General features: G+C 36.6%; 2 long non-coding RNA genes across 2 annotated transcripts in view; both read left to right on the forward strand.

Moving 5' to 3' along the window:
* The first annotated feature begins 4,466 nt into the window (after positions 1–4,466).
* LOC122514169 lies at positions 4,467–6,248 on the forward strand. The gene is made up of 2 exons (XR_006302973.1): positions 4,467–5,222; positions 5,748–6,248. It is a non-coding gene; the product is annotated as an uncharacterized LOC122514169 (long non-coding RNA).
* Positions 6,249–6,593: 345 nt separating this feature from the next.
* LOC122514327 overlaps positions 6,594–25,832 on the forward strand; it is a 31,975-nt gene continuing 12,736 nt past the window's right edge. The window contains exon 1 of the long non-coding RNA XR_006303023.1: positions 6,594–7,224. This is a non-coding gene — a long non-coding RNA (uncharacterized LOC122514327). The remainder of the gene's footprint in view (positions 7,225–25,832) is intronic.

A 25,832-nucleotide genomic window follows, 5' to 3' on the forward strand; every position in this document is an offset into this window, starting at 1 on the left:
ACCCGTGTCTTTGATTTATTATCCGATAGCTCGGAAAAATGAATGTAAATACGATCGAAGCAAACAAAAACAAATAAAAAAGGGAAAAATAACGAAGAGAATAAAAAAAAAAAAGAAAAAGAGAGAGAGAGAGAATAATATTGGAAATAAATTCGTTCGTTCGTGTACTTGCACTTAGGCACGGGGGTTTTTTTATCGAAACACGAACGACCGTTTAAGATCACCACACCGAGGAGGATTTTACTTCCTAAGGGGTGGAAAACTTAGAAAGAAAAAAGAGGGATGCGATGCTTATTCACGCGTTCAATGAGACCAATGCGACCGATTGCGTTCTTTCGTACGTTCGATTGATCGAAGGATACAATATTTAATCGTTATTTTTTTTTTTTTTAATATTATCTCTTACGCGAGTGAGAGATAGTTCGATTAATTATTATATGATTATTTTATCGAATATGTTTGATCAAGATAAAATCGAATGATGATAATAATATTATAGAATATTTGAAACATTATTATTTACAAATTGAAAATACCAAAAGTCATATTAAAAATGTTATCCAATTAACAAGATATAATCTCGATTAAATTATTTTATTAAATGATTTAATATTTAATTTAATATATATATATATTATTATTTTTCTTTGGATCAAATGTTATTAACAAGTGATAATAATAAAAGGTTACAAATTATAGATTACAAACTTAATGGGGTGTCATAAATAATGCTTGCAAAATTTTCTTTTATCTTAAATATCTGTTAATAAATAATGTTTTATATTTTTCTTCTTTTTTTTTGTTTTTTTTTTTTCTTTTCTTTTGATCGAAGTAAATAAAAGTGATAATAACGGAAGAAGGTTTATAAGTTATAAATTACGAGTGAAGCTTAAAGTAAAAGATCGATCGAGTTGAGTTGGGGGGGTGGGAGGGAGGGAGGGGGGGGATACTCGTTTTGTCTACGATATAAATACGTAGGGTACTCGAGACGCATTCGATATCGGCCTTTCTCGATACGAAAGCATCAGCAAATATTACACCGACTATGACGAAATGGGACGACGCAGTTAATAACAGCAGGAATGAGCGGCCAGAAATATTTATTTTTTTGTGTTTTTTTATTCTTTTCTTCTTTCTTTTTTAATTAGTTTGCATCGTCGGCCCTTTTTACCGAGAAACGAAGGTTACTCGAGAAAGGAAATGATAAAATGTCGATGATGAAACGAGTATGCTAAATTAAACTATCCCAAAACTAATTCGTTCGCAGCTAATGACGATCAACACGTCACAAAATTCCGTTAAACTCTGACAAAGATGACGACTCATTTTGATCACAATCTTCATCTTATTATTTTGTCGAATGTATCCGAATAAAAAAAAGATGCCGATCGAATCAAGGTGGTTTTTTATTTTCCTAACATTACATATGTATTCATTTATAAATCTATTCGTAATGATCGTGCATAAATAAATATTATATTAGCCTTTTCTCAGAAATACAAAATCATTATTTTGTTCTTTTTCGAAACGATCAATTGTCCAAATCGACCGATTGAAATGAATTTTAATACGTCGATCAACGTTTGCGATAAGTAAAGTAACAAAATAAATATTCATTCGTTCGTTCGTTCTCGTTTGTTAGCTCGTCGTTTAAGTAAAATTCCTTGATTGTGTGCGCGCGCGCGCGTGTATAAAAAAGCTTATCGATTTCGTTAGGAATCGATCGATCGATCTCGCGCGGTTCTTCTTCTGTCGGGAAATAAAATAAAAAAAAAAAGAAAAAAAAAAAACGCGAGAACGCGTAACAATCACTGCCCAACCGATATGGACGAGCCAAAAGGTCAACGATCGTTTAAGCTCCCTACGAGTGGAGTACCAAACTCGCCTCGTCGCTTTTATATTTGAAAAAAAAAAAAAAAAGAAGAAGAAAAAGGAAAAAAAAAAGAATTTCAAGAGTAAAATAGAAATGGTAAGAGTAAGAGAAAGGGAAAGATATAAAGAGAGAGAGAGAGAGAGAGATGCTTTTGTGTATGCGAACTATTATCTGAAAAAGAATACAGGTAGAAAATAAAAAGAGAGAGAGAGAGAAAGTAAAACGTAGCCCCGACGACAACTTTGCTAACAGAATGTTTGATCGACGGTTTAAATCACTCGTTAATTAGCGGGGTAGTTTGGATTTTGTCCTTTTTTTTCTGTCCACCTGCGAATACCTGTTAATACGTTTAATTCAATTCCATTTACGTGAATATCATTTTGAAAAATCGTGAAAATATTGTTTTATACATTGACAGGTGCTTTTAATCGCACGAAAAGGTTTTATTATCAACACGAGAATATCTTATTAGTTGAAAGTTAATTTTTAGGGATGGGGAAGGGAAGAGGAGGAGGGATTGATCGATGAGAGATGGTTAATCATAATACGAGATTAAAGCTTGCCATAAATAATGAAACGAGTCGCACCGAGACAGGGAAAAATGGCTGTAAAAAAGGTGATGGAGGAGGAGGAACGGGAGGTGAAGGAGAAGTAAAATCGATCGTTTCGTAATCGATGCTATATATTTGAATATTTTTCTTAAATTATTAACGAGAATTGATATGTAATCTTTTCTACATTAGAATTCTTTGGAAAAGAAAGTTTCGAGTGTCAAGAATAATCTCACGTGAGTTAGTTGAGCGACGAAATAATCGAACGAATGCATTCAAATAAGAGATTAAAGTTTATCCTAAATGTTTTAATAAGTATTACGAGATATAAGTACGTCAAATCCATATACGTAAGTTTAAACCTGTTAAATAGCAGAGTTAAGCAGTAAGTTGTATTACTAGTTAATGTCTGACTGAAAATTCATCTTTGTATCTGTGTTACCTTCATGTAATTCAACCATACCGATGCACATATTAACGAAACATTTCGCTCGATTAACTCGATAATAATACTATCCCGAATACACTCGAATAAGAAAGACAATCCATTCGACACGATGATGATAGTCGTGAAGTGTACTATCAGTTTAAGTTCACACTAAGCTTTCGAAGAGTCTTTATTAAACGAGAATGCTATTAACAACGATTCCAATCGATTCGATCAATTTTATTTTGTTCCGTAACTTTGACAACATCCTAAAAATAAAATCACCATTTATACGAAAAATACGTTTGCCAATGAAAATAAATGTTAATAGTATATAATAATATTCGATTCGTATAATATTAATTAAAGAGAAATTAATATCCCCCGATAATATATTAAATATCGATTCGAATGAGGGGGAAAAAAATATCTATACTCGATAGAATCGATTGGAATAAATAATTTATAAAGAGAGAACGTAATTAAATTGATATTGAAATGTGAAATGCCTGACATAAGCCCATTTTATCGATATTGTCGGTAAGGACCTTTTTAGGGGAAACATTCGCATTTCCATTTTCGCGTTGGTATAGTACGTTCGTTTGTTCATTCGTTCGTTCGTTCGTTCGTTCGTTCGTACGCGCTGGTTCTTCACGCACGTCGAGCTATCTACGTAAGTACGCGTATTGTCCGCTTCCCCTTTTGGTTTCTCTCAGCACGAGGTCGAGAACGCATGCGCTTTATTCATACAGCATATTCAAAGTTTACCCCGTTATTCGCTCTCCCTCTCTCTCTCATCCCTCTTTCCGTTTGTCTGTCCTTCTCTCTCTCTCTCTCTCCTCTTACCCCGAGCTTCGATTCAAAGTCGCACGACTGGAAAGCTCATACACTCTGTCCTCTTACGAGGCCTATCCGCATTATTATATGCAATTTCAAAGTAAATTCTAACCAACGTCAGTAAACAATTCCATCACATCTTTACGAGTTAACAAATAGAAAAGACGTCGATCAAAAATTTCTTTTATTTTCTTACCACCCTCTCAAATTGAAACGGATTAATATATATATATCTCTACTTAAGTAGTAATATCGACGATCGGTCAGACGTAGTAAGTCAGACAAACTTCTTCTTCTTCTTTCTAAAAATTAATAGAATCATATTACTATTTAGGATTATAAAATAAACATCGAATATTATTTATGATATAAATAAGTAAAGTATTAAGATAAGAGTGTATAAGAAGGAAAATATGGAAGAAACTAAGGAAGAATAGACACAATCATCCTATATAGTTGGAGCTTGCGGTTTTGAAGGTGTAGTTTATGCGGGTGGAAAGAGAGAGAAAGGAGAATGCTGGTAGTAGAAAGCAGGACTCGGGATAGGTTTCGACTAATAAAGAGAGAGAGAGAAGAAAAAGCAGCAGCAGCAGCAGCAGCAGCAGCAGCAGCAGCAGTAGCAGCAGCAGTAGCAGCAGTAGTATCAACATCAGGGTTGCAGGGTGACAGGAAAGCAAGCAAGCAAACAAGCAAGCAAGCAAGCAGGGAGGCAAGCAGGTGGGAGACAGGTGGGTGGCAAGCAGGCAGGCAGTCAGGGAGGCAGGCAGGCAGGCAGGCAGGCAGGCAGCCAGGTAGGGAGGCAAGCAAGAAGGGGAAGGGAAGAAGGTAGGCAGGAAGGAAAGTACTAAGGGCGCTTGCGCGATGATACGGCCGGGCTAGACGCGAGAGCCGCCACTCCCGAGCGCGTAGCGGCGTAGCGCGGGTGCTGACCGAGTGTCCCGTGAGAGAAGAGAGAGAGAGAGAGAGAGAGTGTGCGAGAGAGAGAGAGAGAGAGAGAGGGTGAGGGAGAGAGAGAAAGAAAGAGAAAGAAAGAGAAAGAGAAAAAGCACGAGAAAGGAAGGTAACGAAAGAGAAAGAGAAATAAGCTCGTTGTCGAGGAAGACGACAACGAAAACGACGACGAAAACGACGAGGACGACAAAGACGACGACAAAGACGACGACGACGAGGACGAGGACGAGGACAACGAGGACGGAGACAAAGACAAAGACGAACAACAGGACGACACGTCGACGTGGACGTCGACGAGAAACACCAGGACCACGTATCCGAAGCGAGAAAGTACGAGGAAGAAATCGAGGAAAAGAGGAGGAGGAGGAGGAGGAGGAGGAGGAAGGCTCGGTTATCCTGAAAAATGTCCAGTGTCGTCGTGGTAATGATAATCCTACCGATGCCGGCCAAGCAAATCAGCCGGCGATCGAATTGGGAATTCGTCGTCGAATAAGAACGAGATTTTGAAGAGTTATATATTATTATTGTTGTTATCGAAGAAAATAATCTCGCGAGGTGGGAGAAGAAAGGTGAAAAAATAAAGGTGAAGGAAAATAAGAAGAATTTTTTTCCGTTTGGGGGAGGAAAGTATCGTACTCTCTCCGTAAATTCTCTCTTATAATAATACATCCAACAAATAATAATACTTATTATCTCTACGTCCCTCTTATATACTTATATATATATATATATATATACATATATATACATATATATATATATATATATATATATATATATAAGTATATTATATATGTATCACTGTGTCGTCCCCCGTTATCTCTCTCTCTCTCTCCGCGCGTCATTTTCCCGATTCTCTTAGTGAAACCCTTTTTGGAGTTGTCGGAGAAACGAAAAGGGACGAGATATCTGTTCGAGGTGTTACTACTACGAAACCCTGTCAAAAACGACTACTAACTAATCCTATCTTCTTTGTATTACCCTTGCCTATGTTAAAACTACAAAAACAGAGAGAGAGAGAGAGAGAGAAAGGGAGAGAAAGGGAGAGGGAGAGAAAGTGCGAGAGAACTATTCTTCTTATAACCCTCGTTTTCTCTTTCGTGTGAAGAATTATTAAATAGGAGGAACGAAATTTGAAAAACTAATCGCAACAGATCAGTGTGGGGGAAAAACAACTCTATGAAAGGAAAAAAAAAGAATAATAGAAACTGGTGTCTTATAACAGTGAACGAATTGAACCGTTTATGATTCGCGACGCGTTATCATCGGTCATTAAACGAACTACGACTTAATCGAGAATACTACTACCCCTCTACCAATCTCGCGTTTATGGAGTGTTTTCACGCGTTCGATGCTGCTGCTGCTGCTGCTGCTGATGCTGCTGCTGCTGCTGCTACTGCTGCTACTGTTGTTGCTGCTTTATCCTCGTTATTATCGAAAAACCTTTCACCTATTTATTTCATCGTGTGATATTGTGTTAACTAAATTTATTCTATAATATTTTTACGTAATATTCGAAAGAATATTATTAATAAGATGGTCCTCAATAAGTGCTGCGAATAATTCATTTTGTGAAAGTGACACAGTGTTCCAATAATAATAATAATAATAATAATAATAATAATAATAATACGAGATAAACGAGAGATAGGACAACAAGAAAAAATTCGAATAGAAAAAGAACAAGGGTTATTCCCTATAAACGTAGATTTTTTTTTCAAATCGTCGGAAAGGACTAAAGAAAAAAAGAAAAAAAGAAAAAGAAAAAGAAGAAGAAGAAGAAGAAGTCTTTAAAGAAAGATAGAAAGAAAGAAAAAGGAAGAATAAAGAGACATAAAGAGAGTTGGCGAGAGAGAGAGAGAGAGAGAGAGAGAGAGAGAGATAGATAGAAGAGGAGAGGCTTCGAGAGGGAGCAAGACGGAGGTTGGAAGGCGGGGCGGGCGGGCGGGAGGGAGGGAGGGTGAGTCGCGGACAGGACGCAGAGAGGCGCCGGGTCAACGCGCCAGGTAGCAACGCCTCAGGACACCCGTCGACGTCGTCCTTGCCGTCGTCCTTGCCGTCGTCCCTGCCGTTGTCCTTGTCGCAGCCTTCGAGGCCGACTTGGCCGTCGTCATCGTTCGCGGCCAGGACGCGTACGATTTCACACAAACACGCATACACACGTTCGCTCGCTCACTCACTCACTCACTCACTCATACTCACATTTACACTTATATACGCTGACAAAAAAAACATACAACACGCGTTACACTAATATACATACATACATACATATACATACACGCACACGCTTACATACATATACATATACATATACATGTACACGCGCGTGATACATCGTACTTAGTAGAAACTTACACAACACGTACGCGACAATCGGCAAAAATTATTTAACTTAAAACACTTATACATACTAACATCACACTCGCGCGCAACATACAAAAGAAAAAGCCTCGCACGCGTTAACGTAGGGAATCGACGGCGAACATGAGGTCCTTGCACGCAGCCTCCTGGAGCTTCGCCCTTCTCGCGGCCACGGTGGCACTGCTGCCTGCCACGCATTGGGCACCCTTCGCCCACGCTGCGTAAGTAACTACTTTCATTTTTGTTTATCTTAATCTTAAGTCTTCTTTCTATAGATTATATATTATAAATTACATTGAATGATTCGCGATTGAGAAAAAAGGGAAAAACAAGAATTGTGCGCACGTCGCACGATAGTTTGAAATTTTTCGATACATGTGTTTAGAAACATTTGCGTTTATCTATCATTCTCATTTCTCATTCATCGGTGATAAATTATTATTGAAGAGTTTCGTGGATCCGATCCTTTACAAGTTCGTGAAATAATTTCTTTAGAAATTGTCCAAAAGTCATGATATTTCTTTCTCTGCATTTGTGTGTGTGTGTGTTTCTCTTTTTCTCTTTCTCTCTCTTTGTACGCGTGAGATATGTCGTTGGCGGATTCGCAACGTTGCCCTCATTTCGCTTTATCTACGCTCGACCACGCGCTTTGTATCCTATTCGCTCTCTCTCTCTCTCTCTCCTCGCTCTCTTTCGTCTCTTTCGTCGATTCTCTCGGTTTTTCCGTGTTTTTCCTCGGTGAGATAACTTCGACGTTTTTGTGTTGGAAAAATGTGGCTCGATCGTTATCACGGAACAAGAATACCTTCTGAATAAAAAGAAAGAGAGAAAGAGAGAGAGAGGAAGAGGAAGAGAAGTAAAATGTTAGACCGGTGTTCAGAAACAGTCTGAGACGATTCGTACGAAGTGTCATTACGCTTATGTTAGGTACGACCGACGGCAACGAAACACGACGCCGAGGGCTTGAAACACCCTCGTGGTTGTGTATGTAAATGTACGGAAATGTAAAGCTCCTCGGACGCGTATTACAACCTCCCTGACTCGTATCACCTCGCTTATGTCAACGAACATCCTACTCTACGAGAGGAACTCAAACTATTCCAGATTAGTATTCCTTAACTAAAGATATTTCACAGATAACTATCCAAATGTTTCGTTAAAACTAAACAGTTCTATCATTAATCGATCTAAATAAAAACAAACATTGTCTTTATTTATTATTCTTTTTTGGTCTCAAACCTATTTCTATTCGTACGACTGAAAAAGTAAAGAAATCTATTTTGTTTTTTTCTTTTAACTTTTAATATCAAATAAACGTATAATTATATAATACAAACTAGATAACGTTGCAAATTTTGAAAATGAAGTAAAAATTTCAAAGAAATATCATCTATATACTTCTCCCTTCAAAAATTTAATCACGAGTTTTTAAGAATAAAGTAACTAAGAATGTAAGATGATACTTGGAAACTTTTCTATAAATCCTATCGAATTTCATAATTGTTCGAATAGGTATACGATCGATATGATAATAAACTAGTTTCGTATAGACAGATAGGTAATATGTATAGTTAGCTGAAATTATCAATATTTACGCTTTTCTTCGAAGCACAGAGTCTCGTCTCGTTCCACCTGTTTCCTTCTCGAGGGTCGTGCCTCTCTTCGGGCTCCTCCAAACCCTACGAGTACCAACCGCGAAGGTTCTGTAGTGTGGTATCGGTGATCACAGTAGAGCTCTCGAGGCAGGAGGGTGCTCCCGATGTGGCAGAACTCCAAATCTTCCCCTCTTTATCCCACCCCTCTCTCTCTCTCTCTCTCTCTTTCTCTGTTCATCTATCTATCTATCTTCCGGCTAGTAGATCCCTTCCCATTTTCTGGACCACCGGCAAATCGTCCTCTTTCTTATCACGAAAGGCATCCCTCTCGGATTTACCAACATCTTTTGATTCTGTTTTAAAGAGAAAAAGAAAGAGAGAGAGAGAGAGAGAGAGAGAGAGATAGGAACGATCTTCCACTTTTCATTGTTCCAAATTTCTTCTCGTTAAATTTACCGACTTAAAGGGGAGACAAAAATAAAACAAAATCGAACGTTTACAAATAAATATCGTACCGATCGATCGAATTTAGATATATATATATATATCTACGTAGTTGTAAGATTTATCTTAACCGAAGATCGTTTCGCAATTTTATCTATTGAAAATAGACGAACGGAATAACGTTCATTCTCTTATCTCGGAAACATGTGGAAAATATCAATCGTTTTTAAGAAGAACGAATAAAGGAAGGCGGAGGGGTGGGGGTGGGGGTGGGTGAGAAGTTGGAGGGTAGAAAAAGCATCAACGTTCCTGTTTGTTATCTTTCTTCGGAGTTCTAAGTTCGACGAATGTTCGGGTGGTCGGGTGAAGTGATCGGTGATTCGAGGAGAAAACGGGAGGGAGAGAAAGGAGGAGGAGGGGGAGGGGGAGGAGTTGAAAACGTCAGTGGTATGTGTCATCCGGTCGCGAATCGTCGTGTTTTCTTCGTGAAAAAGCATCGGATAGTCTGACTCGGAAACGAGAAAAATCGTGCCAAGTCATTCGACTCTCCGCGGTCTTCTGACCCACTTACCCGGAAGGGAATGGGTGCGCGCGCGCGCACACACACATACACACACACACACGCGCGCGCGCTTTACAAGAAACTACGGGTGAAACCAAATTTGCCCACCTCCTCAGCCCCACCTCCTCGTGTTACTTCCCCACGTGTCGACGTGGATTTTAAAGTTCGCAACGACAACTTATTTCGTAGAATTTACGACGAGGAAGAAGGGTGGCAACGTTGACTTACACAACACACGTCGAAACATACACGCGATAGGTAATAATAAATTGATTAAAATGAGAAAATATTAATCTACGTTAAAAAGGAAAAAAAAAGAAAAAAACAGGTAATACCGATGATAAATCAACGAACCGTAATAGTTTTAAGAGCTGAAAATCATTCGCCGATGCGAGGATTGATTTTTTTTTCCTCTTTTTTTTCATACTTTTTTTTTTCTAGAAAGGGTGAACATCGAGATACGCTTCGTTAGGGTGGAATGCTTCTTTTGTCGTTATCGTCGTTACCGTTTGTTCGTTTGTTTTTTTCTTTTTTCCTTGATCGAAAAATATTACGATCAACGTTCGAGTTTGAACGATTTACGTGTCGCGGTAATCGTCGTTGAGATTGATTAAATACGAGAGAGAAAGATAGAGAGGGATGAAAAATATATACTTGTATTTTATTTATAAATGATAGGGAAAATAAAAAAGATTCGATCGATCGTTGTGTTGACTCGACACGGAGGGAGGGAGACAGACAGACAAACAGACAGACAGACAGGCGGCATACCATCATGGATCAACGATTTTCACGTCCTCGTTCGAAAATACGCGGGGCCTCTCGAGAAAGACAATTAGTAACTGACATCTCGAGTGGAGAAGTAGGCAATAACGATGTTCGGGGAAGAGGAGGAAAAGTAGAAAGGATGAGGAGGGGTAGGAGGAGGGACGAGGAGGAGGGAAGAGGGAGGAGGACAACGACGATAGGCAATCCACACGGCAAACAACCGATGCATATTTAATAGCGGTCGATTATTAATGCGCGCGCTTATTGAGGTGATTGATGAAACTGCAACAATTCCGCGCGCGAGGTTACCACCTGCAATTCTATTTCGATTCATCTGCCACAGCGCGCAGTGTTACCTTCTAATGACAGCGATAAAAATCTTCCATTATTGTTGAAACCTGAATTCGTGTCGAAAGTAATAATCCTTCGAATAGTCTAACTAACATTTACACAAATATATTTTTATTCGTTTGATATCTAACGAAATGAAAATTCTTTCAACATCGACGTCGATTTTTATATTTGTTAATGCATGATCGTATTATGTAATGAATTAAACGAATACGTACGCGAGATACTAAACGTGAATTCGAATTTTTCTATAATACCATGATGGGGTTCTTGTGGAGGAAATAAAATACAAATTTATAAGATTGTTTGTTCGAAAAGCTAAAGACAATGGAATGAATTGGTGTTGATTGTTCGTTAGAAAAATAATATTGAAAAAGGATAATAATGTTGAATAATGATTTTTTAGATAGCAATGAAAAAAGATTTATTCTTAGAATACTAACTAATAAATGTTCATTAATCCGATGCCGATTTGAAATGTGATCGAAATGATGGGACGTTCCTTTCATATCGGGTATCAAAAGGAATCGGTAAAGATTTTGTGATTCCTATGAAACGATCTTTGATTGACTCGTGAAAGTACCTATTACCAATCCAGAGAAGATTCATCAAGTTGTTGCGTGCCATTTAATCGGATGAAACTTCCCAGTTACGTTCAAATCGAATACTCTTCGGTATCAGTAATATCCGGGAACGCGGTTGATCGAGCCTTCAGCTGTCTGGTCATTCACCGAGCTTCACTACTGCCACCTTTCTCTATACATATACACACATCCCTATATATACATACACATACGTGTATACACGAGTACATATATGTGTTCTACATTGAACGATACAGCACGTTTAAACATTTCTTATCGTTTCGTATCGTTCCTAATCGAGATCCCCAAAATGGAATGATTTCATCGATTTACCAATCGGTTATCGATTTTTTTTCCATCAACATTTCCCAACCAAACTCCGCCCCACACCCCCCATCCCCCTAATTACACGTTACGTTTGACGATTGTTCAAATCTCTCAATGTTTTCCATTACCCATTATTACTCGTCGTCACTTTTATCATTCGAACTAAACGATATTTGTAAAACGTTAACCATATAAATTTAGTCTTTTTTCGTTGGCCACGAAATTCTAGTCAGAGAGAGAGAGAGAGTACTTTTTAAGCTCCCAAATTGGCCGTGGTGTCGCATACTGCACGAGCTTAGGCGATTAATATGCGGTCGAGGTTGCCAACCACCCTTACTGCTAAATCACAACCGATTAACTTCTTTTGTCGTTCCTACCCATTCAAAATGACTTTCAAATTACTATTCGACCGCGAACACGAAAGGAATTAACTTAGAAAAAGGAAACATTCAACGAATTATACGTTCAATCTAAAGGAATTACCTTAGTTTCTAAGGAAAAGAAAGAAAGAAAGAAAAAAAGAAAAAAAAGAAGAAAAGGCGATATTTCGATGTAACGATAATTTAGATTATTTTCAACGTTGCTGCTTTAAAACCAAGCCAATATGTACCTTTGGATTTCGTGGGAAAGTAAAGACTCGACTAATCCGCTGACGTCAGTTCACGGGAAAAACGATTTTCATTTCCTTTCTCTCTAACACATCTAATATCCTCAAACATTTTTCTTTTTCTTCTTCTTCTTTTTTTTCTTTTTTTTTTTCTATGACGTTGACGAATCTTGATTAGAATTTAATTAAAAAAGAAACCGACATTTGACCGGGTTATTTTCTTAGCAAACGAATGGATTTTATTGACTAACCTAATACCATGAATCCCATTAAAATAGAAATTAAATATGAATGCAAAGTACAGGTCGTAACTTGGACTAGTTTAAACAAAAGAATAAGGATGGAAACGCATCGGATTTATTCGTTGGAATTAGTTGGACAGCATTGATTAAGTTATTTTTACCCCTTTTTTTTTTGTTTTTGTACGATGATACCCCAGGTGTCAATTACAGGAAAATAAACTAGTAATGCAAAGCGATAAAGATTAGAAATAAAATAGATCATCGCATGCCCTGAGATGCTTACCACCACGTTGGCCTAGGGACGATGCTTAAGGGAGAATTACGTTCGTTCGTTCGTGAGCTTTGTTCAAAGAAGAAGAAGAAGAAGAAAGAAAAAAGGAAGAAAAAAAAAAGGGAAAGAATGCGATCGGAATGTGGCCAAGTCGGTCGACGTTTCTTTTGGCGAAAACGATAGAAGAATAAGGGAACGATTGGAGTTTGGTTTGAAACGAGAGGAGAGGAAAAAAGAAAGAAAGAAGGAAAGGAAAAAAAAGAAAATAAAGGATAGACGAATGGGAGGAATCGAAACGGGGGATAGATTCGTTGAGACGGAGTGACAGGTGGATGGAAATGCGTTGTTGAGATTCGTGGATTGGTTGGACTTGAAATTGATGATGATAGAAGAAGAGGAAGAAGAAGAGGAAGAAGAAGAAGAAGAAGAAGTAGTCGAATAGATAGAGTTAGAGATAGAAAGATAGGTAGGCCGGTGGTTCGCGGAGGGGGGTGGGGTGGGGAAGGGGTCGTGGGAGGTCGAAGGCGGTTGACGGCAAGCTCGCGTGGGTGGCCGGAGGCAAAAAGGGGCTTTCTCGCGTGCAGCCTTGACATGGGCCAAGAAATCAATGGGACCTCCGACACATATACACACACATACGTAAAGCTAGATACATAGACATTTACACGTAGACGACGCAAACTCGGTCGGCGTAGTCGCTTACGCGAGACCCAAAGTACGACGTCCATAACTTTCTAGCAAGCTTCTAGGCTTCGTACTTACTATATTTTCTACGTACTAGGACTATAAACGGCGGAAGAAAAAAAAGTCTGGGGTGAGGAAGGAAGGGGAAGGGGAAGGGGGTGGGACGGACGGACGATCGGATTCGTTAAGTCGGATACCTAAGTCCTCGACTAAACTATTATACAACGTAAAGATCGATGCTAGAAATCGATCTTTTTCTACTTTGGGAATAATCGCCTTGAAATACGTTTTCAGGGGAAAATCGTTGTGCGAGTAGGTATCCTACCGTCCTATCTACTCGTCCCGATCTAACCGAGAAGAAGAACTCCGACACTACCTTTACCAATCTTTATCACTATAGTCGCGACCTGTAAATAGATCGGTAGATTAAAGCATCCAGAACATTCCTTTCAACCGACTCTATTTCAGACGAATGTTCCAAACACACACACACACACACAGTTGTCCCAATAAAAGATTGACCCAATTTTTCTCTTCTCTTTTTCATCGATCTATAAATAAACGAATGATTCATGGTATTTCTAATAATATATAATACCTTATTCCCATTTGGAAAAATGTTCTTTTGATTTTTACTTCAGACATTTAAGAATTGTAGGATTTTCTTACGAATACGTTTATAAGCAAGCATGTTTTAACGAATTACGGAAGAAAATAGAAAAGTTTCAGGTCTAGGTACTCTCGCTTAAGCCGCAATCAAAGCTGCAGGTCTGCATACCGGAACCTTGGCAAGCATAGACGCGGTCAGGGCTGCCAATCAATGGCGAGGACATCACCCTCGGCTAACCAACGTTCGCGTCCTTGATTGTCCGTTCGCCGCCTCCGTTTCTCCTACAGTCTGATAGTTATATACTGCAAACATTCTAACACACAACTTTTAAATATCTTTTTATTATCATTATATTTCTTTTTCTTTTACACACACACACACACATACACAGATTTATTCTCAAAAAACTTTGTTATATATTTTTAATCAATGAGAAGATACAGTATCATCAGTATCAAATAGTAACATTTGCTATTAATAATATATTTTTTATAATATTTCGTTCGTAAATTCGCATGATCAACGTGTGAACGAACTTTGCAATCGAACGTGCGGATTAACGAATGGAAAGAACAAAAATAAATAGAAGAGAAAAATATGCAGAAGGAAAAAAAGAAGATGAATAAGAAGAAGAAGAAACATAGTTGGATGAGCACGGTGTAATGTGTATTAAAGTGCAGCCATAATAAAAGAAGCTTTTTGGGTTGCATTAAGGTGATGCGTCGTCCGTGTTAGTCGCGACTACGTCTCGAGGTTACCCTCAGAGTTTCGAACAAATATCGTAGACGTACGTTGGTTGCGGTGACTGGGGTTTAATGTTTTCAACGTGTCGGAATTTTGTCCAAGGTATCGCGATTAATACCTAAACAGTTTCAACATTATATCAAAATCTTGTAATTGGAATCTATGGATTCGTTTACGCGTTTCAAATTGTTCGATAATTTTCTAAAACGAATTGAATCATTCGACAAAGTATAACGAAAATATTTCATATAAAATTGAATTTTTAATGTAAAAACATTTTTTTTTGTTTTAAAATGTGTAAAAAATGATATAAAATATCGTATACTTGTCTCGTAGAAATGTGTTACTCGTTTGACAAAGTCTAATAAAAATATTTCTTCAAAATTCGTCGTAATTTTGTATTGAAATGGATTTTTAATGTGAAACATTTGAAAATATGTAATAATATACGCGAATAAAAAACACAAAAATGACGCGCGTAAAAATCGTACTTTTCTCCCTCGAGTATTCGTTTCTCTCGTAGTTTCGTTGTGCGTTCGAACAGATAATACATATATATATTTTATATTTTATTTTTTGCCTCATATTTTTTTCTATATTTAACACTCTCCCAAGACTGAGAGGGCACACACAAAGCACTTTGATTCCTTCCATCGTAGAATCTCTTCTCGTAGTTAGTTCGATCGATGTGACGAACGATGCGAACGCGAAAAGCCATTTTATTTATAGACGACGAGAAAAGCTACGTTTTTCTAAAATACCGGTCTCCGGTCTCGGTTCGGCTTGGCTTAGCTTGACTACTACTACTTCTACTACTACTACTATTACTACTACCATCGTTGACCGAGTAGTAACTTACGCGAATAAGTAAAATACTACTATTACTACTACTCTACTACAATTATTATTATTATTATTATTACTTAGCTAGTAGAAAAATTATGATGGGAATAAATAAAACGAGAAAGAAAAAGTCGAGTACGCCAAGAAAAAGAAACGAACGAACGAACAAACAAACAAACAAACAAAAACAAACGGAAAAAAAAATAACAAGACAAGAAATAAGGTTGCAAGGAAAAAGTAAAGTAGAAATAAACAAGGGAGTAAAAAAGGGGAGAGAAAGGAAAGGAAAGGAAAGGAAAGGGGAATGAGAAAGATGCCGGGGCTGGTAGTAGTAGAAACGGCCCTTTTTTTCGAGGGTAGTTTTTTCGCTTCGACTGACATGGTCGATGGTAGTAGGGTAGCGAACGAAAGAGAATGAAAAAAAATTGTGTGGGGGGTTGAGGGGGACGTTGAGGGGGGAGAAGAGGGAAGAAAGGGTAGGAGGTTAGGTAGAGGGAGAGAGTTAACATTCTGCAGGGTGGCCAAAGCAATCCCCTAATTGGATAAAACTCAACGGCGAGCCGGTAACTGGTAATTTCCCTTCCAGCAACGTAATTACTCGCCCGTATTTACGCAGATCTCGCTTAGTCCTCAGCAAGCTAGTAACGGTGTCGGCTGCTCGACGATTTCTATCCTTCCCTTTTCGTTGTTTCTACTACAAACGAGGCTCGCTTTTACCGTTTCCTACAGTGTGTGTGTGTGTATTTATGTATGTATGCACATAACTAGTCGTAATAAAATAAAAAGAAATTAAAATAAAAATAAAAGAAAAAAGAGACAAATTTGTAAAGCGTTAGTAACGCGGTGTTGGTAGTGGTAGTGATGGTGGTGGTGGTGGTGGTGGTTGGTTGGTTTTAAACCGAATTATTTAAAAGAAATTTATTGTAACTAACTAACTTACAACTCGACTTGTCGTCAACACGTTTATCGATGAACACCCACCCCCCGCCACCGCCACCACTCTTCTCTTCAAGAGTTTTCTATTTTTCTGTCATTACTTAAAAAAATAGTGTCATCTCAATTTGGATATATTTATTATTTATACGCGCATGGAAAAAAAAAAAAAAAAAAAAAAAAATCATTGAACTATTTTATTCGTGATCCCTTTTGTGATTGGTTTAATTAAATATAAGGGGGGAAGGAATATAAGTTGGAATTAGAACGGGACGCGTGTATGCATGACTATTAATTTTTTTTTTTGTAACAAGTAAAAATTGTTAAACTGTTAGGGACGATTGTAAAGAAAATTAGACCGAAGAATATTTGAAATGAAAAATCATAGCGATTAATTTATTTTCCCATTTTGTCATCAACGTGTCTAGCTAACTTTTCTCTCTCTCTCCCCCTCTCTCTCTTTGTTTTTGTAAACTAACGCAAAAATGTCCTCAGTTTGAAGGTGTATAAAAAGCTGTTGCAATCACGCGGGTATACTGGCACGATAATAGGGTACTGATATAATTAACTAGCATACCTACGCTTTTATCGAGCCCTGACAAAACGTTCTCGTTATCGTCAGCATACTCTTCTATCTTCTTGTCTTCTACCTTGTACATTACTTGAAGCATAAAAATCATTTCTACGAAGTTAACGCTAACTTTTATTGTCTTTATCACACGTAACAATACAATGCGACGTTAAAAACAACGAATACAACGCGTTGAAATGAACAAAAACTAGTAATTCACAACTAAAAGACAATTATTGTTCAATATATCGACGAGGGATGAATTTTCTTAACAACACTCGATTGAGAAATTATTTTATTGGTTATTTTTTTGAGTAAAAAAGACAACAAATACGATTGAAGAAGTTCGAAAGAAAAATTTGTTGATAATCTAATCGCAAATAATTTATGAAAACTAAATCGTTCGGTTGTGTGTAAATTCTAGAAGGATTGAGCATAGATTCGATAGAAAATCGAAGCACCTTTGTCCCTGAGTAGTTTTCCGTCGAATACCGTCGTGCTGCAGTTGGAGAATAAAAATAGCGACACGACATTGACGTGTCGGCCTCCATTTCGATACCAATAGTAGTTCGTTCGTTCGTTCGTACGGTGTCGTCCAAATAAAATAAAGAAAAATTATTGAAAGAGATTTTAAAAAACGAAAAAAAGACCAAGGAAGGAAAAGAAAACAAAAACAGGAGCAGGATAAACGTAAAATACGATATATATATATAATAATTCGTTGTAAATTTACCGAGCCGTGCATGCGTGAAATGTTAATGAAAATCATGATTGAACGAAAGGAAGAACGGTAATACCACCGAGTATACAAATAAACATACGAAAAGGGTATAAAACAGAAATTGCATACGCGTACTTGGAAGAAGCAAATGAGGATTATCTGAATGAACGGATATTGCAAACAAACATTGCTCACAAATGGCAAATATTATTTCCCCTAATTATCGTCCCACCCGTTAACGAGCTTCCGTTAAACACATTTGAAAGAGAGAGAGAGAGAGAGAGAGAGAGAGAGAAATAGAGAAAGAGAATAAAATTCTTCGCTGAGTAATCGAAAATAAAATAATCGACAACGATACACACACACACACACGTATACAATCGTATATGTATAATACAAATATATGCCAATATAAACCTTTTAATCGATGACGAACGTATTCTCGTCAAAAGTATCACGAATTAATTAAACTCCGAAACTGAAGACTAATTACGCCTGAAAACCGGACAAATGGACCAAGCGGGATGAGAATTAACGAACCGAAACGATAACGATATATATCGATACCACCAGTCTCTGTCTCTGATTATTCGAACGTGATAGTATACCTACTAGCTCTCATAGTTTCAACATGGATATCCATAAACAGTGTGTAAGCCATAAGCGCGATAGCGTCGTTAGGTGCTCACTCAGTGGCTCGTTTCGCGTCAAAGGACATACCGGAACACGATCCATCCAGCCCGAAACAAAGCCTATTTACGAGCCCAAGCTTCGCTTTACACGCGTCGTCTTTAAACTCCCTGATGAACACCAAAATAAGGAACGTGATAACGATTCAATTTTAACTAACTATTTCGTTTAATTACAAGCTACAAACAAAATCTCATAAATTCGATGAAATATTTAAAAAAAAAAAGACAAATACAATTGAAATTCTAAAAATTGTATTATACAATCCGCATGGAAAAAATACCAAAAAAATCCTCTTACGATCAAAAGCTGAATGAACTTTCGGATACGATAGTTTTGAGAATTGAAATAATCCGAAAATTCGTAGCTCGTTCGTGTATTCTGAACATTTCTCTCTGATATCTCAAACTTTACCTTCCCATGAAATACAAATACATACGCAAACACACTCGCACACACACACATATACGTACAACTATGTACACGAAACTCTAATCCTTGCACAGAGGGATATATAAGCAAAGTGTATTTAAATCCACCTATTAATATGTTCACATACGTATATATGTGTGTGTATGCGTTTGTGCGTGTGCAAGGTGCGAACTCGTATACCAAGGGTTGCAGAATCAGCACGATTACGTTGGTAACAGAATTATTGGAAAGTGAATTACCAATAACCATTCTCTTCCCTCAAACACCCACCCCCCACCCTTTCCCTATCTTTACCCACCCGTTTCTCCTTCTCTCTTTCTCTTCATCATTGGAATCTCTCTCTCTCTCTCTCTCTAAAGCTTTCTGTTGCAAGTAGCAACCCGTTGAAGCACGTTGAACGAACCACTGCTCCTTGATCAATGTACCACGCGATCGATCCATGGATGTTATCCTTGTTTCAAGTGTAAAGGGGAGATCGTTGACCGATAAATATATATATACATATATATATGTATGCATACATAGATAGAGAAGCTACCCTATTTGAGTATTAACGTATGTAACGTGCACGTATGTGAAAGATGAAGAGAGAGAGAGAGAGAGAGAGGTAGGTAAAATCAGTATCGTTCGTTTCTCCGATTTGATTGGGCTAACTTGTGGACAGGGCCATTACGTGTACTTAAAAGCAAATTCATGAAAACGTTGATCGATTTATATAAATAAATCTTTTTTTTTATTATTCTGATGTTTTTTCTTCGAGGAATAATAATCATTAATAATATAGGAAAATGATGCTATAAAAATAATAATAATGATTTTGTTGAATGAAAAGTTGAACGTTTAATTGGATTTAGTTGAAATTAATGATAAATAAAATTGACGAAGTAGATTAGATTAGAAATGAAGACGCTAGATTATCGTAATGGGTGTTACGCGTTGTTAGTTAAAAAAGGAAGGGCTAGGGAGAGAGAGAGAGAGAGTGATTTAAAGGGTTCTTTCTTTTCCTATCTCAACCGAGTATCTTTATTACGTGCTAAATTCACCCTGTTGGTAATCAAGGTCGATCGTAAGGAGGGGAGGATTAAGTTTGTCGGACGATGTTCGACGATACTTTATCATTCGCCCGTTTATATCGATCTATCCAATAAAAATAAGATTTCAAACGAGAAGAAGAAGAAGAAGAAGAAGAAGAAAAATAAGAAGAAAAAATAAGAAGAAAAAAGAAATATCAATGAAATTCCTTAAAATCGATAATCTCGTTCGCGTTAAGTTTATTGAACGTTTGATTATTAAAAGATAAAATAAAAAAAAAAGTAAAAAGACAGAAACAATAAAAAGATTGCTTGTTTAACCGATCAATTTAGAAAACGAGCTTTCGATTACCCTCCTCCCACCATCCACCGCATAAAATATTCGAATTGAAATAAAGAAATAACGTAGGTGAATTGGGTAGGAGGGGGGTGGAGTTAAAAGGAGGGGGAGGGGGGTTGATGGAATAGATTCGATCGTTCGTTCCTCTAGTCGATTTCATTTCACCAAGGGGAATAGAAGAAGGTTGCCGATGCTAGCACGAAAAGGTATAAGAGAGCATTGCGTTTCCGAGAGTCGAACTCCTATGATTGGCAGATCGAAGTAAGCCCTCGTTTCAAGTCGTGAGAGCCCGCATTGGCGTGGAACGCGATAAAGCGCAACTTTATGACATGCTCTTTCTCCCCCTACCACCCATCTTCAAACCCCCGTTTCTCTTTTCTATCCGTGCGAGCTCTCGCATTCTTACGCGCAATAAAATAACAAATTGCCAATGGCTGCCAAGCATTTTACTTTACTCTTACTTTTTCATATTAGGACATTTTTCAATTTGCAATTATTATTACCAATGTCATTTTTACAATATTGCAAACGATCGAAAAATTTCATCTAAATTTACATTAGTAATATTTACACGACAAATTATTACGATTATAATTATAAAAGATTTACCTGTAAGAATAAAATAAAGTGTTCGCTTATGAGAGAAGGAACATTTTAGGATGTTAAAAAACAAATTATTACGATTATAAATATAAAAATTAACTTGTAAGAATAAAATTAAATGTTCGCACGTATGATAAGGGAACATTCGGAGATGTCAAGAAAATAAAGAGAACCTGTTTTTACGTAAAATACTCTCCAACCGATCTCAACTTCGACTTATATAATAATAAAAACTTGTTTGCGCGAGAGAGGGTGATGCTCATGGTCGTTCAGCAGCCCTTTTTCATGATTCAACCAATCGGTAGTAGGAAGAAGCAAAAGTGCCAGACACTTGAGAATTTAATCGTACCCTCGGTAGATAGAAAAGGAAATGGTAGGAAGAAAGAATTGGTAAGGATAAAAAGAGAGAAAAAGATAGAGAAAGAGATAAAGAGAGAGAGAGAGAGAGAGAGAGAAACAAGGAGCAAAGTTTTCGAGTAAGATTGCCTTTCCAAACCACGGGGACCCTAAGAACTTCTCTCTACCTTTAAAATTTCATCGTAGTCGAACGTCGATGAAATTTTTTCTACCTTTCCCGGGGCTCACCAAACAGCACAGCACCGTTACTACTTCCCCCTACAAGCCCCTCCCCCGAACCTCTTTTCATCTTACCCTTTTTTCTTCTATCTCCTCTTTCGTACGTTCTCTTAAGGAGAAATCTGCTAAAAAGAATTTTTGCGCAGGTTTAAAAAAGCAAAAGGTACTATTGGGTTAAGGGTTCAGAAAGTTGGAAATTCACTTCTATGATATTACTGTTCTTTTTTCCTCTTTTTCTTTATTTTTTTTTTTTTTGTTTCTAATAGCTTTCTCATTTACGATTACGACTACAACGATATTTCGTAGCTTCGAGTAAATTCTTTTTTTGCTTTTGATCAAAGGAGAGGAAAAGATTTAACAAAAAAAAAAGAAAAAAAGAAGATCGGATTAACGATCGCGTCCAATTAAATCTAAACTCCAGGTATCGTAGATTTTTACGTAGATTTTTATATGCGTGCGCGTATCGATGACGCGTATGTTACGACGCAGTTTTATAGGCAAAAAAAAAAAAGAAAAAAAAGAAAAGAAGAAAAGAAAAAGGTTGAAAAAAAAAACAAGAAAAGAGGATCGTACATGCCGCAAGAAAAGCGCAGAACCCGATTTTACCGCTTTTATCGTTTATCGATCGCATTAGGCCACCACCACCTCCTGCCGTTTGCTTTAGCAGTTTTCTCTCGTCAAAATCATCACGATCTCGCGTGCGTGCTCGACCTTACAGTGAAAGCTCGTTTGTCGTTATCTTCGATAACCGTGGGCACGCTTTGTCTGATCGTCCCTGCCAACGTTCCAACGATATACAACAACCGTCCACCCTTATTCCACCTACCTAACCCCCCCCCCCACCCCACCCCTAAAGGGTTATTTCAACCGATTACAATATTTAAGACGTTAGTTACATTTTATATTCTTTCTTTTATTCGATCATGCAATTCGAGGAACACCCTTTAATTTTTTCTCCAATAATAATTGTCCCACCCCCTCCCCCCTCTTCTCCCTTACCTATTCTTATAAATGAAAGTAAGAAACGAGCAAACAAATTGACTTTAACTATGTGAAGGATGTATATTCGGATTTATTGGATTATTAGGAATGGTTCATATCGATTAATAAATATGCAGGGTTGATTGGTGGTACGTTACTCGGAGTAACTTTAAAATATGATAAATTTAATCGAATATGTAAAAGTACTTTTGTGTTTCTTGATATGTCAATACCATGAGGTATATTAACAAAGTGTTTTTTAATTTATAAAGTTGCAAACTTGAAAACGAGTACACGAGTATTCTACAGTTATTTAAATTTATTTTTCTCTCTGAAAGAAAAACAAATTTGATTTCATATTCTTGATTTAGTTTTACAGGTATAATCGTCATATGATCACTTACATATATATATATATATATGAAAATATTATAACAAAACATTGTTTTGTGTAATGTTCATTTTAAAATAACAACGAACATTACGAATAGGCCAATATATGCGTTTAGGTATCAATCGAGTGCTTCGAATTGAGCTCATTAATTCCAAACGAATAAAGCACATTACGTTAATGTACGAAAGCAATTAACGGTGTGTGGGTCGCAAATGATCGGCCAGTTTAATTAACATTATTAAAATTACACCATGATCGTTCGCATTTCCTTCCTTCCTTCCTTCCTTCCTTCCAAACCTCATTCACTCTCATTCTCTCTCTCTCTCTCTCTCTCTCTTATCCTATATTTGCATTTGACTTTATTGCTTCGTTAAAGTTTTGACTGTCGTTCGGTCTCGTTCGTTTCCCTTCAAACTACCTGCCCCGTCTATCACCTAGTACAGTAAATACTATTATGAAATAAGTTATTTATCAATTAACTCAGTTACGATCGCGTTTTAGCGATGTTCGACCAAAATGAAAAAGATAGTCACAATAATAATAGTAATAATAATATTTATTATTGGAATAGTTCGTTGTGTATTACGAAGAAATCCAAAATTTTTAGAAATAACTACAATAACGAATACAATTTGATAACTTTCTTGTTTTGGAATAGAGATGAAACTGATATTAATATTAATTATTATAAAATTAAATATTAATGTGTACTATCTGAAAAGTAATAACAAAATAATAGGTTTTTAAATGTAAAAGTAGTATTAGCATCTCCCTTAGACTCACTTTTTCGAATCTTTTTAAACAAAAATGGTACAGTTATAATAATAATAATAATAATGTAAAAGTATTCCAGGAAATAATATAGAAATATCTAATGTTAATAGAAGAATCTAATGTTAATAATGAATACTTTTTATATAAAAAAATAAATATGTAATTAATATAATTATTGAGATGAACAATGAGTTTTTTATTTCGAATATTTTTCGTTGACCATAAGCGGTCTAGGCCAAGGAATTGGTTATTCCCGGAACATCGCGTGTCTCTTAGATAAGCTGATCCACATAATAACAAGGACAACGAGAACCTGATTCCAAGGAACCATCGACCATAATAGCATTAACTACACCGTTACATGTGGTAGAAATACAAGAATATTACAATAATTTCATCGTTAATATACTGCATAACGTTCATTAATTAATATACACAGAAACTCATCTTCGAATTATATAAATTCACGATGGAATGAATAATATGAAAATTCACGATTAAAATAGTAAAAATAAAGAATACTAATTTCTTTTTTATCAAACATCGAAATTAAAAAATAATTAAGTAAGGTATATTATCGAGAAAAGAAAAAGTAATTCCAAGATTCGTGGAAACAGGTTTGAAATATCTCGTTATCTATGCATTAAATCTTTCAGTCTCGTTCTAAATGAAACTACTAATAGACTTTCTTGATATCTATACTCGATTATAATACGATAATAAACATATTTGTGAGAAAACTTGGAAATTCGATGTAGGAATTTTCTCGGTGGTGAAAATACGAGATAATAAAAAACACGAATATGAAAGAAAAAAAAAACCATAAGATCTATAGATAAAAGAACAAAAATACTTCTAGATAATAAATAATTTATGCAAAATACCTATATATTATTCCATCTATAAGCAAACATTTGACATAAAAACATATTTACCTTGAGCAAAAATTTGAGATAAAATAAAAATATTTCGAATATAATACAAATAATATGAATTACCTAAATAAATGAAAATTAACTTTTTTTTAGTATAATATACAAAATACATAATAATAAATGTTTGAAACCTAAATATTTGTCGTAAATATATATATATTACAAAGAATAAAATTGTCTAAGTCAAATAATAGTTAAGAGCCATTTAAATTCTTTTAGCACGGTAGAAAATATCGCGTGTTACTCTGATAAGCTGACTACCACCAGTGGTAATGAGGACAATGGGGATACGAGCTTAGGCTCGCTAAAGTATTACAAAGACTATACCATTTTCCTCCTCCTCCTCCTCCTCCTCCTTCTCATTCTCCACCTTTTTCATGTCGTCCTTGTCGTCGTCCTGGCCGTTGTCGTTTGTCTTTTCTATCTCGAGCTATCTCACGAACCGACACCGTCTCGTGATCCTTGACTAGACTGAACACAACCAACCCACCAACCAACCTACCAACCTACCAGCGAAAAGAACAACGGTTCCATGATAAAGACAACAGACGACGACCAAGAACAACGCCTTAACTGTCTTTTTCCTGTCCTTTCTTGACGATATCTTTGATCTCGATTAATCTTTCGTACTTTACTTAAATCACAGCCCATTCGTTCGTTTACTTATTTTATGGTTCACCCTTTTTTGTTTTCTTTCTTTTTTTTTTCTTCTTCTATTGCTACTTCTTTCTATTTCTTTTCTTCTTCTTCTTATTCTTTTTATTCTTAAACGTCTTACCAATTATTTCTGCATTTTTCATTTCGGGGGAACAAAAAAAAGAAAACAAAGTAGAAAAATAAAGCAAACGTTAAACGGGAATGTTTCGAAATAAATTCAAAGAGTTTTTTAACGGCACGTTCTTTCTTTATTCCTCGTGATCATCCGATATCACTGTAGAATTTCATTGCATGCAGCTAATTAGTCCTGGCCAACGTACGAAGAACCAACATATAATAATACATACTTGCATACATATGTACTAATTCCTGTAATTATATTGCATATAGGTACATACCATGCACGTGCTTCCTAGTCTCTGGTTATATCTACGAAACCTTTTCTTTTTTTTTTACTCTTATCCTTTTTTTTAATTTTTTTATTCTTTATTGCACAGGGAAAAATTGTAACCGCGGAGAGCAATAAGAATAACTTAAAGTTTAACAGTTGCATTGGGAA

The sequence above is a fragment of the Polistes fuscatus genome, unplaced genomic scaffold, assembly GCF_010416935.1.
Source record: "Polistes fuscatus isolate 324 unplaced genomic scaffold, CU_Pfus_HIC Scaffold14, whole genome shotgun sequence".
Taxonomy (NCBI): domain Eukaryota; kingdom Metazoa; phylum Arthropoda; class Insecta; order Hymenoptera; family Vespidae; genus Polistes; species Polistes fuscatus.